Source organism: Bufo gargarizans, chromosome 3 (genome assembly GCF_014858855.1).
Source record: "Bufo gargarizans isolate SCDJY-AF-19 chromosome 3, ASM1485885v1, whole genome shotgun sequence".
Classification (NCBI taxonomy): Eukaryota; Metazoa; Chordata; class Amphibia; order Anura; family Bufonidae; genus Bufo; species Bufo gargarizans.
The window spans coordinates 399,911,516-399,925,404 of NC_058082.1; the positions used below are offsets into that span (position 1 = coordinate 399,911,516).

Consider the following 13,889-nt stretch of genomic DNA (forward strand, 5'->3'; position numbering starts at 1 on the left):
ATTATATACCCTTTTAGGGATAGATTTCAAATAGCTCTGATACAGCAGAAACCACTAAATTATGAAATTGCTAAATTGGGAATTGTATTTCAACCCAGAACAAAAAATTTGCTTTGACGGACACTAAATAACTTGCCCAGCCACAACAGTACAGCGGTAACGACAGATTTAGCGGGATATAAATTTGAGGCCTAGTATTTAGGCGCTGGGTGACCGGTATGGATTTAGTGACAGAATTAGACTGGGATTTGGCCAAAAAAGAACCACACTATTGCTGGTTAAATGCACTTGGTGTGACAGCTTGACCAACCACACAACTGAGGGTTAAATGCACTTGGTGACGGGCGCAGCTTGCCCCTGATGTAGTATATGGCCAAAAAATGAACAGACTATTGCTGGTTAAATGCACTTGGTGTGACAGCTTGACCAACCACACTACTGAGGGTTAAATGCACTTGGTGACGGGCGCAGCTTGCCCCTGATGTAGTATATGGCCAAAAAATGAACAGACTATTGCTGGTTAAATGTACTTGGTGTGAGAGCTTCACCCTGATGTAGGCTTTAGCCAAAAAACAACCACACCATTAAGGGTTAAATGCACTTGGTGACAGGCGCAGCTTGCCCCTGATGTAGTATATGGCCAAAAAATAAACAGACTATTGCTGGTTAAATGCACTTGGTGTGACAGCTTCACCCTGATGTAGGCTTTAGCCAAAAAACAACCACACCATTGAGGGTTAAATGCACTTGGTCGCAGCTTGTGCTGGCGCACCACAAGACACAAAATGGCCACCGATCACCCCAGAAAAAAGTGACTGACAAACGGTCTGGGCAGCCTAAAAACAGTGAGCAATTGAATTTCAGCAGCTCAATGATGCACAGCTGCAGATCGATCGATTAATCAAGTCCTTTGGAGGAGTTAATCTGCCTAATCTCGCCCTACTGTCGCAGCCGCAACCTCTCCCTACGCTAATTAGAGCAGAGTGACGGGCGGCGCTATGTGACTCCAGCTTAAATAGAGGCTGGGTCACATGGTGCTCTGGCTAATCACAGCCATGCCAATAGTAGGCATGGCTGTGACGGCCTCTTGGGGCAAGTAGTATGACGCTTGTTGATTGGCTGCTTTGCAGCCTTTCAAAAAGCGCCAAGAAAGCGTCACAAAAGCGCCAAGAAATCGACGAACACCGAACCCGAACCCGGACTTTTACGAAAATGTCCGGGTTCGGGTCCGTGTCACGGACACCCCAAAATTCGGTACGAACCCGAACTATTCAGTTCGAGTTCGCTCATCCCTAGTAGCTAGTATAATACTAAAGGAAATTCCTCATAGGTTTATTGCTTGAAAGTCATTTCTATGTCTCTGACCTATCCCTAGTTAATGAGTTATTAGGGACATATGTAATCAGAGTTACATTCACTAGGAGGATCTTTGCCTTTTTATATCACCACCTATCATAAATGTGGCATATACGATCATTTCAGAGTGACTAATCTTGTTGCCTTGTTTTCTTTCCAACCTTTAAATGTCAAGGACATGGTAAATGTTTGCTAGTTGAAACATGGTCAATAGCTATGCCTAATACCTAAATGCACCTAATACTATATTGTTAATCACCTAATTCTCAGCTAAAAATAAGTTAAACTGGTTTAACTATATCCATCTAGTAAAAAAATGGGTTAACTGGAAGTTTGCATTAGCCCGATCATAAATGAGAGTTAATGTTCAACAAACAATAGTGACTTACAATTAAACATTTACTTAGTATAGAGACAAGACAGTCCTGAGATTATGAAAATGTTAGATGATTTTAAGGTGGAATTTAAACTGCTACACAGCAGTGGATAGATTTTAGAGAGCGACAGTGCAGCAATAACAATGGCTGCTTACACCAGTGGGGATGTGACGTAAATGAACAGCTAACAGGGAGTTGCAGAAATAGCTGTGTATAATTTCTATTAGCATAATTACGTAAATACCCATGAGACTAGGTCTGGGCAAAGGACAGAGGGAGTGCCTCTTGCAAGAGGCACAGGTCAGTGGGTGCTCTTCGCACAATCCTTAACTCACGATAGTGGATTTAACTAAACTACTGATTCAGTCCATTTGTTCTGGCGGATGGATTTCTGACTAAAGGAAGCCTATTAAATTACCAAGTCAGGAGGTAAGCAGGTAAATAGTGTTTGAATTTGTATTGTTATGTTATGCGAGTTTAATCGAATTTATCAAGCCATTTAGTTAATGCCGTACAGATTTATCTTCTCTTAAGCTTTAGCAGTCACTAGAAAGGTTACCTGAAGCTCCTGTGTAAAATCTATTTCAGGGCCCTGGCTCAATAAATGGAGAGACACCAAAGGCAGAAATGGGCAGGATCTAGCACGATAGAATCAGAATAGCCAAATAAATGAAACCAACAACATAACTCGCAAAGCTGTTTCATCAGGGTAGAGGGCCAAGTCAAACTGGTGCTTTTAATTGCAGTAAATTGGCCAATCATTAGTATGAACATACCAGCAGGATTATTAGAAAGTACAGCTAATAGGACATGTGTCATTTCAGATGAATAAATGCACAGGGCCAGATTTATCATTAGCTCAGGTCAGAATAATGGAGTGAAAAAGTCCCAAAAAACGTCCCAAACGCTAAAACTGCGCACAAATTTGCAACTTTTTTCTGCTCTGCACTATGCTCGCCAGTTTTCTGAAAGTGGGCGTGTTTTCATATGTAAATGAAATTTACTATTGGGACTATTTAAAAAGTCGCAAAAAAGGCGCAATTTCACTCCAGTGAGGACCATGCTTATCTTATCAGACTTTTTAATAGAACATGCAACTTTTTCATAAAAACGTGCGACTTTTTCGTAAAGATGTGCGACTTTTGTAAAGCTGCTTACCTATATCAGTAACGGAGCCCCGCGAGGTGGTGGCTGGAGAATTCCGGTCCATCCACTACCAAGCGGTCTCCCCATAGAAGTGAATGGGAGCACACTGCCCGACGGAAATAGCCGAGTCAGAGCACGGCTATTTGTAGCAGCCCCATTGAAAATAAATGGAGGGCGGCTGCGTATGCGCAGCGCGCCCTCCACCACTTTCAGGGCTCCATTCTAAATATAGGTGTGGGTCCCAGCGGTGTGACCTGCACCTATAAGACAATGGGGGCATATGTTAGCAATATACCCCCATTGTCTGAGATGAGACAATTCCTTTAATAGAAAAAAATATATAATAAACATATTAGGCATCGCTGTGTCTGTAACTACCTGCTCTATAAAAATTGCATGACCTATCCCTTCAGCTGAATGCCATAAAATAATTTAAAAAAAGGAATTTTTTGGTACCCTTGCCCCAAAAAAGTGTAATATTCAATGCTCGAAAAATTAAATGCACCCAAAAAATGCAACAATAAATATGTCAACTCTTCCTTGAGTCCCTACACAAGATCATTGGCAGAAAAATATATGGCTTTCAGAAATGGAAACATGATTTATTATGTAAAAAAAAAATTAAACTAGAATAGTGTAAACTAGTGTATTTTACTGTGACATGGGTTACCATGTTGCTTGCTTGAGTAGCTTTTGGGCGCAATGGCTCTTTGGATGCGGTGTAGGCTGATTACCTGATGAACGAACTAAATGCTTATTTATCTGAGGGGTAGGAAGACAAGGAGGAAACACTCAGGATGACATCTCTAATAAACTTGATGTCAATCTTGGATGGCCTTCAGATCTCATCCAAGTACAGATCAAGCATCTCACATTCAAGGCAGACAAACCAAAACAGATCTCAGTCTCCAAGCAAGAGTATATAAGGAGACCTGAGACCACATCCAACTCACCACCTTGCTCCAGCCAGAGTATTAACCCCACACACACCACACAGCAGGGAGACACTACTTAAAGGGGTATTGCACAAACAGGAAAAAGGCAACAGGTTGCCGCAGACAACAGCATGCGTGGCCAGCAAGTCATGGTGCACACAGCAAAACCTGTGACACTGCCACAACATGCCAAAACAGCAACATGTTGCCACCGGCAACAGCGAGCATGGCAACAGTGTCACGGCGTACACCATAGGCCGTAACAATAACAGAATAGGCATTGTCTTTGACGCAATCAACAAAATGCAATTACCAAAACACAATAAGCTCTGCCTGTAATACAATTACCAAACATAATGGGCTAACTTAATCACAGGCAGAAAACACACATTTTCCCCCAAAACACAGAAGCCACCTCAAAACCACACATATCCCCATAATCTGATCTGGGTGAACAACATATCCAAAAATCACCCAGATCCGAGCAGGGGTTACTGAATTCGATGGAAGTCACATTCCATGGAATGTCTTCTCCTTCAAAGTTAGTATATAGGCCATAATCCTGAGGCAAGAGGCTGGCAAACAGGCCCCTCCAAAACCCAGTGGCAAGGTTAGTTTCGCCACACACAGCTTCTAGTTGTGTGCAACACAAAATTACTGAATGGATGCTGCCAAAATCTCTTGGTGTATGGTGCCAACGTTCTTCTTCAGGCTGGGCTGTTTTGTTTAATGAGGTCACTAAGAGGCCAATTCTACTGCTTGGCTCAGTTCTTCATATTCATTGGCTTTTATCTCCCTAACAATAATTTCTTTGATAACAGTATTGGATGAACAGGGCCGGACTGGCCTGCCGGGATACCGGGAAATTTCCCGTTAGGCGGACAGGCCTGAGTTCCGCAAGGCCGCGGCCCTGGTGACAAGTGGGGGCGGCCGGCTGGAGGACACAGCAGAAGATGAGTGCTTCCATTGTGGAAGCACTCATCCCAATAGTCATCTGTATTGCCGTCCTCAGGACAGCGATACAGATGTCTATGCTGCGGCAGTGGAGGGAGAGGCGTGTCCTTATCCTGTTCCTCTGATAGGCTGCCAACTGAGCCATATAGCGAGGGACACAGACCGGAAGAGGCCTGCATCGCATCGCTGGAGGTAAGTATAAGTGTTTTTTTTTATATAGGTGCAATACTGGATCATGATGGGGGGCTACTGTCACGTGATAAGGGGGCTACTGGCACATGATAAGGGGGGATACTGGCACATGATAAGGGGGGCTACTGGCACATGATAAGGGGGGTACTGGCACATAGGGGGGCTGCTGGCACATGATAAGGGGTCTACTGGCACATGTGGGCTATTGGCACATGACATGGGGCTACTGGCACGTAAGGGAAACTACTGGCACATAATAAGGTGGGGTTACTGGCAGATTATTACGGGGGCTACTGGCACATAAGAGAGACTACTGGCACATAATAGGGGGGGCTAATGGCACATAAAAAGGGGGACTACTGGCACATAATAAGGGGGGACTACTGGCACATAAGGGGGGTTACTGGCACATAATAGGGGGGCTAATGGCACATAATAAGGGGGGCTACTGGCACATAATAAGGGGGGGCTACTGGCACATAATAGGGGGATACTGGCACATGATGGGCGGTCTACTGGCACATAAGGGGGGTCTACTGGCACATAAGGGAAGGCTACTGGCACATGATAAGGGGGGCTTCTGGCACATGATAAGGGGGGCTACTGGCACATAAGGGAGGGCTACTGGCACATGATAAGGGGGGCTACTGGCACATGATAAGGGGGGCTACTGGCACATGATAAGAGGGGCTACTGGCACATAAGGGAAACTACTGGCACATAAGGCGTGGTTACTAGCACATTATAAGGGGGACTACTGGCACGTAATAAGGGGGGGTTACTGGCACATAATAAGGGGGGTTACTGGCACATAATAAGGGGGGCTACTGGCACATAATAAGGGGGGGCTACTGGCACATAATAGGGGGGATACTGGCACATGATGGGCGGTCTACTGGCACATAAGGGGGGTCTACTGGCACATAAGGGAAGGCTACTGGCACATGATAAGGGGGGCTTCTGGCACATGATAAGGGGGGCTACTGGCACATAAGGGAGGGCTACTGGCACATGACAAGGGGGGCTACTGGCACATGATAAGGGGGGCTACTGGCACATGATAAGAGGGGCTACTGGCACATAAGGGAAACTACTGGCACATAATAAGGCGTGGTTACTAGCATATTATAAGGGGGACTACTGGCACGTAATAAGGGGGGGTTACTGGCACATAATAAGGGGGGTTACTGGCACATAATAAGGGGACTACTGGCACATAATAAGGGGGGCTACTGGCACATAATAAGGGGGGCTACTGGCACATGATGGGGGTCTACTGGCACATAAGGGGGGTCTACTGGCACATAAGGTAAGGCTACTGGAACATGATAAGGGGGGGCTACTGGCACCTAAGGGGGGCTACTGGCACATAAGGGAAGGCTACTGGCACATGATAAGGGGGGCTACTAGCACATGATAAGGGGGGGCTACTGGCACATAATAGGGGGGGCTACTGGCACATAATAAGGGGGGCTACTGGCACATGATGGGGGTCTACTGGCACATAAGGGGGGTCTACTAGCACATAAGGTAAGGCTACTGGAACATGATAAGGGGGCTACTGGCACATGATAAGTGGGGGCTACTGGCACATAATAAGGGGGGCTACTGGCACATGATGGGGGTCTACTGGCACATAAGTGGGGTTTACTGGCACATAAGGTAAGGCTACTGGAACATGATAAGGGGGGCTACAGGCACATGATAAGGGGTCTACTGGCACAATAGGGAAGGCTACTGACACATGATAAGGGGGGGCTGCTGGCACACGATAAGGGGGCTACTGGCACATGTGGGCTATTGGCACATGACATGGGGCTACTGGCACGTAAGGGAAACTACTGGCACCTAATAAGGTGGGGTTACTGGCACATAAGAGAAACTACTGGCACATAAGAGAAACTACTGGCACATAATTGGGGGGGCTAATGGCACATAATAAGTGGGACTACTGGCACATAAGGGGGGTTACTGGCACATAATAAGGGGGCTACTGGCACATAATAGGGGGGATACTGGCACATGATGGGCGGTCTACTGGCACATAAGGGGGGTCTACTGGCACATAAGGGAAGGCTACTGGACATGATAAGGGGGGCTTCTGGCACATGATAAGGGGGGCTACTGGCACATAAGGGAGGGCTACTGGCACATGATAAGGGGGGCTACTGGCACATGATAAGGGGGCTACTGGCACATGATAAGAGGGGCTACTGGCACATAAGGGGGGTCTACTGGCACATAAGGTAAGGCTACTAGAACATGATAAGGGGGGCTACTGGCACATAAGGGAAGGCTACTGGCACATGATAAGGGGGGGCTACTGGCACATGATAAGGGGGGCTACTGGCACATAATAAGGGGGGCTACTGGCACATGATGGGGGTCTACTGGCACATAAGGGGGGTTTAGAGGCACATAAGGTAAGGCTACTAAAACATAATAAGGGGGGCTACTGGCACATGATAAGGGGGGCTACTGGCACCTAAAGGGGGCTACTGGCACAATAGGGAAGGCTACTGACACATGATAAGGGGGGGCTACTGGCACATGATAAGGGGGGGCTACTGGCACATGATAAGGGGGTCTACTGGCACATAAGGGAAACTACTGGCATATAATAAGGCGGGGTTACTGGCACATAATAATGGGGGCTACTGGCACATAAGAGGGACTACTGGCACATAATAAGGGGGAGCTACTGGCACATGATAAGGGGGTCTACTGGCACATAAGGGAAACTACTGGCATATAATAAGGCGGGGTTACTGGCACATAATAAGGGGGGCTACTGGCACATAAGAGGGACTACTGGCACATAATAAGGAGGGTTACTGGCACATAATAAGGGGGGCTACTGGCACATAAGAGGGACTACTGGCACATAATAAGGGGGAGCTACTGGCACATAAGGGGGACTACTGGCACATAATAAGGGGGGGTTACTGGCACATAATAAGGGGGGGTTACTGGCACATAAGGGGGGACTACTGGCACATAGGGGGGTTACTGGCATATAATAAGGGGGGCTACTGGCACATAATAAGGGGGGCTACTGGAACATAATAAGGGGGTCTACTGGCACATGATGGGGGCTACTGGCACATGATAAGGGGGGGGTACTGGCACATGATAAGGGGGGCTACTGGCACATGATGGGGTCTACTGGCACATAAAAGGGGTCTACTCGCACAAGAGGTAAGGCTACTGGAACATGATAAGGGGGGCTACTAGCACATGATAAGGGGGCTACTGGCACATGATAAGGGAGGGCTACTGGCACATAAGGGGGGGCATAATAAGGGGGTCTACTGGCACATGATGGGGGGTCTACTGGCACATGATGGGGGGCTACTGGCACATGATAAGGGGGGCTACTGGCACAAAAGGGAATGCTACTGGCACATGATAAGGGGAGCTACTGGCACATGATAAGGGGGGCTACTGGCACATGATAAGGGGGGCTACTGGCACATGATAAGGGGGGCTACTGGCACATGATAAGGGGGGCTACTGGCACATAAGGGGGCTGTAACGGACCGTTTCAGCAGACAAAGGGTTAAAATGTTTTTAGGCGATATGCCCCTTTCTGAGAGACAGGCACAGCTACTGCAGAACACCAAACTCCCGAACTGGATACAAAATAGCACTCCAAACTGGAACCTCGCGAATAGCTGCTAGCAGACGAACAGGAAAAGCATGCAATCAGCTTACACTCCTGGCAATCAGTCTCTAACAGCATACAGGGAATCCCCCCAATAACAAGACAAGGCTCCGTGTTGAGGGTCAAGCAGTGGTCTGACGTGCTGGCACACCCAGCCTGGTTTTTATTACAGTTGTTGCAAATACAGGTCCACCCACAGGGTTTTGAAATAGAACCAATCAGTATATTACAACACATACAATGTAAGTACAGCAACCAATCGTTCACGCCCCAGAGGACCAGAAGGGAGACTGCGACACAGGACAGATACAACATATCCCCACAATGCATCATGGTTTCCTCCTCTCTCTCCCGGAGACAACCGAGGAGCAATCCAATTATCTCTCAGGACAAAGGGAAATCGCCAATACACATGTGGAGACAACAGGACAGACATCACCATTTAAACACACAATGGGACAATAGAGACACACCCAGCATATTCCTCCCCTCTGTCTATCCACGCACTCCCAAGCTGACAAGTTACACTTATTATAAATTGTTACAACTTTGTGAGTTTACATTGCCCATACATATAACTTACATCAATTTAAACAGTATAACTTGGGGACAAACCTATCCAAAATTCACTTGATTAGGTTCAGGGGTTTAAAAGTTAGTATGGGCCATAATCCTGAGGCAAGAGGCTTTTAAACAGGCCTCTCCAAAACCCAGTGGTGAGGTTGGTTTCACCACAGCGGCTATTTGCACATGATATGGGGGCTACTGCCACATAAGGGGGGCTACTGGCACATGATAAGGGGGGCTATTGGCACATAAGGGCGGCTACTGGCACATAAGGGGGACTATTGGCACATAAGAGGGACTACTGGCACATAATAAGGGGGGTTACTGGCACATAATAAGGGGGGCTACTGGCACATGATAGGGGGGAACTCTGGCTACTGGCACATGATATGGGGGCTCTGGCTGATGGCACATGATGGTTGGGGGGCTCTTATTACTGGCACATAATTGGGGGGCATCTATGGGGGGCATCTTAATGGCACATGATTGGGGGGCATCTATGGGGCACATCTTAATGGCACATGATTGGGGACATCTATTGGGGCACTTATTACTGGCATATTATTGGGTGGCACTATAGGGGCATCTACTGAGGCTAAAAAGAAGGGGTATTTTATATGGGGGGCTCTGTATAGGGGCATTTTATACTGGGACACATTATGGTGGGTACTATGGGGAAGGGGGGAGGGAGCACTATGGGGTCATCTATGGGGGAACTGAGAAGGGGTATTTTATATTGGCACATTATGGGAACATTAGCTCAACTGGGGGCATTACAAGGGGGGAGGTTTTGCACATTATAAGGAGAATTATTACTACTGGGGAGATTATGGCGGGCTTTATTACTCCCCCATGGTATGACACCCTAGTAGCAGCACAGCCTCTCCCTGCTGTGCTATGCCTCTTCCCCTTCTCCAAATCCTTATTATGAAATCTTTCTCATTATGATAAAACACATCAGCTCCAACGAGCCCCCGGGCAAAGTGTTGAAGTGGTGTCTGAGATCCCCAAGGGCCAAGCCAAGTAATTGTATGTGAAATATGTTTATGTTTGTAGTTGATCTTTATTATCGATTTTGCATTGCAGATTATATTTATTTTTTTGCAGCATATGGGTGAGATTTTATAAATATTTGTCTTATTTGGTCGAAAGGCTCATTAGGGGGGGAGGGGGGTTGTAACAGGGCTGCCGTAGAATATCTATAATAGCTGGTCAAGTAAAATGTTCCATGCAACAATCATTAAATAGGTGGCCAACAAAAAGGGGGTGGGTCAAAGGGCGTGGTAAAACACTGTCTGAGCATGCTGAGAGTTGTAGTTTTGCAACAGTTGGAGGCATCCTGGTTGGGAAAACACTGTGATAATATGAACAATGGGGGTTCTACAAAAGAGCTATCGTGGGGCAAAGTTCATATTTGTGTTTACACATGTGTTTTAAAATGAATGCTTTCTCCTATTATAAACAAGTTTATAATGACGCAATGGTGTGGGGCTGGTATGCAACTTTTTCCAGGGCTGGTTTTTATCCTCAGTCTGGCCAACAGTAGAGCTCTCTTAATGTACAGATAGTTATTAGCAATCCAAAAACCTATCCCTATCCTGCAGACAGCAGAGCTACATATTTGTAGAGAAAGTAATTTGTGACAACATGAATGCAAATCGCATTACAGAATGTAGCTGAAGTTAGAAGATACCATAACTGCTTGCATGACTGAGGATTTTAGTGCTTATCTTCTGATTGCATTTACTCATATGATGCTCATAATTTTGTGAAAATTGAACATGGCTAGTTGAATGTCTACACTGTATTATGAGGCCAAGTTAGGCTGTTGTGCCAAAGTGGCTGTAGTTTTAGAGTATTTGAAAGTGTTTGGATTCTGGAAACAGTTTTTTTATAACTTTATATTGTCTTTTCCTTTGTTTTCCTCCTTGAAATGTAAATAAATTGACAAGGTATTGCCAAAAATTATATAATCAAAAGATAATAACAGACAAAACGAAAATTCTTCAGCATACAGTATGTCGATCAGCCATAAAACCACTGCTGTGGTTTTTGTCCGGCCACCTCTCGGCATGTTTTCAGTGCTGCGGCCGCATCTATTATAGTGAATTGGGTCAGGGCAGACTTCCGACAGCGAATGTGTGCAAGCGTTATTATGGATCTGTCAATGGAGCAGCATGTGGCACAAGCCTAACGTCAGTGTGAAAGAAGCCTTATTAAAAGATGACAAGATGCAAGATAAAAAGATCAGCCTCACTCACTGTCAGTCTTCACATCTTTATTGCAGAGTACATACAGGGGCAGACTCACATGGAGCCTCGATATACAGCGACGGCTGTTTTGCGGAGTGTACCGCTTCTTCCGGCTGTTTAATCCACGCTGAGAATCGTGTGTGCACTGACTTATAGCGTCATCTAGGGGAGGGTTCAACCGACCCATCACTTGGCAACCTAAGACGCTGTAGCAGCGGCGCACGCACGAGACACAAATACATAGATACATTTGTTTATAATTTAAAAGCAGCAAGGACATAGATACAGAAAAGTTACAAAAGTGAGGCTGGCACATATAGGCCTCTTTCACACGGGCGTCAGTTTTTTTGCCCGGATAAGAGGCGGGTGCGTTGCGGGAAAATGCGCGATTTTTCCACGCGAGTGCAAAACATTGTAATGTGTTTTGCACTCTCGTGAGAAAAATCGCGCATGTTTGGTACCCAAACCCAAACTTCTTCACAGAAGTTCGGGCTTGGGATTGATGTTCTGAAGATTGTATTATTTTCCCTTATAACATGGTTATAAGGGAAAATAATAGCATTCTGAATACAGAATGCTTAGCATAATAGTGCTGGAAGGGTTAAAAAAAAATAAAAAAAAGTTAACTCACCTTATCCTCTTGATCGCGTAGTTCCCGGTCGATCTCTTCTTTAGCTGTGGGCTAAATGACCTGTGGTGATGTCAGATCACATGCTCCATCATCATGGTGATGGACCATGTGATTGGAGCATGTGATCTGACATCACCACAGGTCATTTAGCACACAGCTAAAGAAGAGACCGACCGGGAACTACGCGATCAAGAGGATAAGGTGAGTTAACTTTTTTATTATTTTTTTAACCCTTCCAGCACTATTATACTAAGCATTCTGTATTCAGAATGCTATTATTTTCCCTTATAACCATGTTATAAGGGAAAATAATACAGTGAATAGACTGTCACCTAGAACCCATGCGTAAAAATCGCACCGCATCCGCACTTGCTTGCGATTTTCACGCAACCCCATTCATTTCTATGGGGCCTGCGTTATGTGAAAAACGCAGAATATAGAGCATGCTGCGATTTTCACGCAACGCATAAGTGATGCGTGAAAATCACTGCTCATGTGAACAGCCCCATAGAAATGAATGGGTCAGGATTCAGTGCGGGTGCAATGCGTTCAACTCACGCATCGCACCCGCGCAGAATACTCGCCCGTGTGAAAGGGGCCATAGTGGGAATAGTATCTTTATACCCATTCCTGAAACAGGCGAAGGAACTGAGGGACAGGTTAGTCCAACGTGGGTACCCGCCCGAGCAATTGGATATAGCATTAGAGAAGGCGACGACACACATACAGCGATCTTTGATGAAACGCAGAAAATGTAAGGATGAGAATGATGCAGAGAAAAAGGACAGATTTGTGTTTGTGTTTAAACATAGCCCAATGGCACAGAGTATAAATAGATCAATTTTGAATAATTGGGAGATTTTAAAAGCAGAAGGAGATCTGGGCAAACTTGTAGATCAGAAACCAATATTAGCTTTTTTTTTTTATTATTATTTCTTTTTTTTTTCCAAAATACAAAAAAGCAGATACAAATATGGACCATCCAAAGGGTCCATATAACAAAACATTTTACATTTATTAAAACATTTGCCTATGTCATTTTAACCCAAATACCACCCACCCCAGTGAAGAGAGAGAGAGGGGGGAAAAAAAAAATTAAAAAAAAAATATATATATATATATATATATAAAAAATTCAAACAACTTGGCCCTGGTTCAACCATTTTTTCCAAATTTTATCCGTTTTTCCCTGTCTATCACTCGATCTCTCCAAGCCCTGTTCCAGTCTAATCAAATTGAGTACAGCTTCCTGCCACTGTCCTACTGTGGGGGGGGGGGGGTCTTTATTTATCCATTTCTGAAGTATCAACAGTCTAGCCTGAAACAGTACCTTATTCAAAACCGACTGTAGCTCTCTATTTAACCTAATATGTGCGGTAGCCCCCAGTATACAGACCACCGGATCCTCCGGGACTTGGATACCCAAAAATAGTGCTGTAGTCTCTACAATCTCCTTCCAATATCTAATCAATTTTGGGCATCTCCAAAAACAATGTATAAGATCCGCCCTCTCAGCCCTACATTTTGGACACTTATCCGAGGTTCTAACCCCCATTTTCTTTAACACCCAGGGAGATCGATGTAGCCTATGGAGAATAAAAAATTGTGAAATTTTATGTGAAGCCCTTTCTGAGACTCCAGAATAACTTCTAAGGGCATCATTCCACTTATCTTCCGAAAAAGATAAAAGATCCTTTTCCCAGTTTCCTCTAGCTGATATTATAGTCCTTTCTTTTTTTGCCTCCATCAAAATTCCATATCTTTTTTTTGTCAGTCCCTTTTTTTCCTCTCCGTTAGTAAATCTATATATTCTAT

General features: G+C 45.2%; 1 protein-coding gene across 2 annotated transcripts in view; it reads left to right on the plus strand.

Moving 5' to 3' along the window:
• Positions 1-1,975: 1,975 nt before the first annotated feature.
• The window catches only part of EPS8L3 (EPS8 like 3), a 244,681-nt gene continuing 232,767 nt past the window's right edge, over positions 1,976-13,889 (plus strand). Inside the window, exon 1 of one of the 2 annotated variants that reach the window (XM_044286110.1) lies at positions 1,976-2,170. The gene's annotated coding sequence lies outside the window, so the exon portion shown is untranslated. The remainder of the gene's footprint in view (positions 2,171-13,889) is intronic. The other variant, XM_044286109.1, reaches the window with a different exon arrangement.